This window comes from Penaeus vannamei, chromosome 16 (assembly GCF_042767895.1).
Source record: "Penaeus vannamei isolate JL-2024 chromosome 16, ASM4276789v1, whole genome shotgun sequence".
Taxonomy (NCBI): Eukaryota; Metazoa; Arthropoda; class Malacostraca; order Decapoda; family Penaeidae; genus Penaeus; species Penaeus vannamei.
The window spans coordinates 34,409,843-34,414,842 of record NC_091564.1 but is presented as its reverse complement, the minus strand read 5'-3'; the positions used below and the strand labels follow the sequence as shown (position 1 = coordinate 34,414,842).

The 5,000-nt window shown below is 30.1% G+C and overlaps 1 protein-coding gene across 1 annotated transcript in view; it reads right to left on the bottom strand.

Annotated features, from left to right (window-relative positions):
- Positions 1-5,000, bottom strand: part of CHES-1-like (Checkpoint suppressor 1-like) — a 122,534-nt gene that overhangs the window by 115,778 nt on the left and 1,756 nt on the right. Inside the window, exon 2 of the mRNA XM_070131396.1 lies at positions 1,861-1,919. The gene's annotated coding sequence lies outside the window, so the exon portion shown is untranslated. The remainder of the gene's footprint in view (positions 1-1,860; positions 1,920-5,000) is intronic.

The following is a 5,000-nucleotide window of genomic DNA, read 5'->3' as shown; positions in this document are numbered from 1 at the left end:
ATACAAACACACACACAAATACAAACACACACAAATACAAACATACACAAATACAAACACACACACACACAAATACAAACACACACATATATAAATCTAATTACTATAAAAAATAAATTTAATAATTCTAATATTCCTAACAACATAAACAGTAGCATTGACAAGGCTATTCAAAACAATATCAATAATAACATCAATAACACAATACAAAAGTAGCATGTAAAAAAGAGTACCAAATAATCAAAGAACATATTAATCTTTTCTGGTAGAAAATATTGATACCTGTGTGAAAAGAAGTAAAAATTAAACATAACACAGAAAGGGGAAAATATTTAGAGGACACCTGTGTCTCCACCTCTGAATTTGTGCTGATTGGCTAATAATCCTTCACCACATATTCTAAGCAATTCATATTTAAAATAAAGAATTAGCCAGCTTCATCAGGCCACATTATCTATTGTGTAGATTCCTTGATATTGGTCATCACTTGCCATTACACCATTATGTATTGGACTGAACTCTGGACAGTAGGCCTTGAATGAAGTTCATTGTGAGAAATGTAGAAAAATTCAGGAAAGAGAATGAATAACTTCACTGTGCATGCGATGTATCTGACTTCAATTAAATCTTCATTAGAAACAAGTACTCTTCTGAAAAATCAACTGAAACATGTCAGGTACATGCCTTGTGCTGTAGAGTTATTAAAGGAAAAAAATCTGGAAAAAAAGACACCAAAAAGAAAAAAATATAGAAACAGAAAAGGAAAAAAAGAAGTTAGGAAAGAATATATTTAAAACAAGTATTATTTTTCTGGAAGATTTACTGAATACTATCATTATCTAAATCATGCAAAATATGGCAGAATTATCTCAGGATTATCTATCATTTGCAAATAATATTAGATGGGAAAGAGGAGGAGGATGAAGAGGAGAAGACAAAAAGAAAGAGAGGGGTAGAAAGAAGAAAAAAAGAGAAGAAAAAGAAGAGGAGGATGAAGACGAAGAAAAATGAAAATAAAAAGATGATGATGAAAAAGGAGATGGAAAGAAAAAAGAAGAAGAAGACAAAGACGAAGTACAGGAGAAAGAAGAAGAAAAAAACAAGAAAAGAGGACAAGAAAAAGAAGAAGAAGAAAAGAAAAAGAAGAAGAAGGATGAGGAATGAAAAGGTGAAGGAGGAGGAGGAGGAGGAAGAAGAAAAGGAGAAGGCGAAAGAGGAGGAGACTGAGTAGGAGAAAAAGGAAAAGCAACAAGAAGAGGATGAGAAGGAGAACAAGAGGGTGAGGATGATGAGTTGGGGGATAGGAGGATGAGGATTCAGAGAATGAGACAGAAGAGAGGGAGGTGTAGAAACAGAGATATGAAGGAAGATGAAAAATATAACAAAAGTAATAGCATCAAAATAGTACCAAAAATAACTGTTGCAGTATAACAGCTGTTGTTCATGTATTAGTATTATTACTACTACAACTACTAAAACTACTACTACTACTACTACTCCTACTACTTCTATTCCTACTACTACTACTACTACTACTACTACTACCACCACCACCACTAGTACTACCACCACCACCACCACTACTACTACTACTACCACTACCTACTACTACTACTCCTATTACTACTACCACCACCACCACTACTACTACTACTATCACTACTACTACTACTACTACTACTACTAAAGGTAATCATGATGATCATCATTATAAAAATAATGACACAGAAACATACAAAAATCAATAACAATCAAGATAATTATAGAGGGGGGGAAAGCAGTAAAGACAATGATGGTGAAAATAATGAGTAGAATTACAAGAAGACAATAGCAATAACAATCTTAAGCACGGTAACTGACCTGATTGTGTTGTCCGTTGGAAGACTAAAATTTGGAAGCTCTGCAGTAAAATCTTGGGTCTGAAAGCCAAAAAACAGAGATATTATCTTATAAAATGTGTTAATTCTATGTTCATGCTATCTATGTGCAAAGTGATGCATTTCAGTATCGTCAATAAGATGATGAAAAGGATGGTACAATGATATGATATAAGGGTGTTGAATCAGATTTTAATATCATATTCAATGTAATTTCGTAAAATTTCATGGAAATCAATGGATAGCATACCAACAATATTCACTGATAAAACATAAAAATGGTCAATTTAATTGAACCATAATTACATATTGATATGTCAATCTGTTCCTCTTCCATCAAACCATTTAAACAGAAGAGAGGTTGGAACACGTTTTGGATTGTTATGAACATTCAATAATAATATTCATAATCAAAATGACGATTACGCTGTGATGATGCTGACAGTAATAATAATAATCATTATCACTATAGGTAATAATTATTTCAATAACGATTACTGAAATAATAATCAATGATACACTCTTCCTTATAATTCAATATACCTGTAATAACAGCTAAGAAAAGAAAGATATTTATAACAGTACTATATAACGTATAATAATGGACAAGAAAATCTTCATAACCAGGATATCTGATACTAAATATGTATATTAATTCTATTTCTAATTCTGTTGTAAATTCTTACTCTCAATTCTAAATGTTCACTTATCATATATTCTTTAAATGGATGTGCCTTTAACTTGTTTAAAATTGGGAGACACTTGCAGAAATAATCATAGTTACCCTAAGCCTTTACTCTCCTTGCATATTCTATTTACTGAAATACATTTCCTACTAATAAAAGTCAATATAAATTCTGTAAGTCTAAAGAAGGTCAACATAATAAAAATAAATTTCAATGCAATAAACAAACCAATTTCATATAATTTTCTCTATACATCAAAACTGTAAGTCTAGAGCAAGTCAACATATTAAAATATATCTAAATCCAATAAACAAAATATATATACACCTTTTCTCAACCCTGTACATCACATTTTTCTCAATATATCAGTCCTGTATGTCTGGACGAAATCAATAAAATAAAATATTTTAAAATGTAATAAATAAAACAAAAAGATTTTTCTTTTCCTGAATACTGCACGTTATTACATTTCACCACTACTTAATGTCTCTCCAATACTGCTTGGGATTTCTATGTCAGTTCTTACAAATATTCCCTGAAAAGCTATATATCACAAAGAATATCTTCAAAAATTAATTATTAACAATTATCTAAACCTTTACTACCACACTATCCATATAATTATAATACTAAAGAAAGTTATGAGTAAATTATTCAACTTTTAGCCAATATGGATACATTTATAACGGTAGTTCCTCACGTCTAAGATCTAAAATATCCCAATCAAGGTTCTGCGGTTATGAATCTCACTATCTCATTCCTTGAAGTTTTTGGTAAAAAGTTTTTACTCTTAATAACACATCACTGCTGTTAAAGTTGTTATTATTATCTTTAATACCATTACTGTCATTACAGTTATTATCACTGTTACTATTATCTTTATTTTTCTTATAGTCATTATAATAATGATTATCATCATCATCATCAATACTATCATTACTATCATAATTATTACTATCATCATCATTATCATTACTATTATAATTATCATTATTATTATTATCATCATTACTACTACTACTATCATTATCATTATCATTATATTATTAGTAATAACAAACAGTAATAAAAGTAAATACTGTTCTTGTAGGACATTCAAGGAATGGGCTAAACAGGTGCAGTCAGATAGGCTTAGTAATTGACTCCTTCCTTAGTACTAAAGTGCTTCAGGAGCCATTAGGTCTCTTTTTAAAAATGCACTCCCCTTGTTAATTGGTTAAAATTGAAATATTTGAGTCACTAATCCATAATACTAATACTTCTACCTAAAAACTGACCACAAGAATAATAAATACATTTGTCTCTAAATGAACCTTATAATATAACTTTATTTATTTGACTGAAGTGAATTTTCAACACAAGAGCTGCTCATCATTTGTAATTATGAATATGTATTGGATATGGCATTTGTAATAACAGCGTATCATATTCAGGTGTGATGAGGTGAACATATCTTTGATAATTATTTACAGTTATACTTCGGAAAAATACATACAAATAGATAAAAATGTCTTATGGAGGAACCAAACAACACTTCCAGCTATACTTATTAATCTGTGCAAGTGAAAGATATCAGGATAATGAAATATGAAAAAGAATATTTGATGTGATTCCAGCTGTTGCCACAGCAAAAGCCAACAAACATCTACTGTGTATATTCTTCTATGATGGACATTGTAGATCCTTTCTGTAATTTGCTGTCAGTTAAGGTCCAAGGTCTGCCTTGGTAAAATATATGCAGTAGAAGTTTGTGACGCATAAAAAACACAGGCAATCTCTTGATGCGGTCTTACTCTGGACAATTACCTCTGCTATTTGTAAAAAATTGTGGAAGAAAATTTTTGAAGCTCATGTTCTCCTTTATGAATATTACCTTTTACAAGGCATTTATTAATTTGCCTGGTATGTAAACTAATTTGTTAATGTCTAAATAAACGCTTTGAACTTTGAACTCCAGTACTGTCAGTACTGTTAATGTTATTATGATAACAATGGTAATTATCCTAATCATAAAAATAACTGTAATAATATTGATAATGCTAATATCAACAATAATCATCATCCTCATCACCATAATCCTAATCCTAATAATAATAACAACAATAATAATATTAATAATAGATGGAAAACCTTTTTTTTCGGATGATTTAAGGAACAGTGTAAATGACGGAGGTCAAGAAGGCCTTGTAACTTACTCTTTGGTATCTATGCACCATTTGGTATCTATGTGCCATTTATGTGTAAACAAAACTACAATGGACAATGCAAGTACACAGTGCCAATGCATTTATACTGTTTTTTCTTATAATTCAAGCTTGTAAATATTCATTAGCATATTGAAAAACACCAAAATAAGCACACCACTGTGGTAACACTTGGATTGTACATAGAAATCATCATCATTAAAAATAAACAATAATTACCTTTATCTCAATAT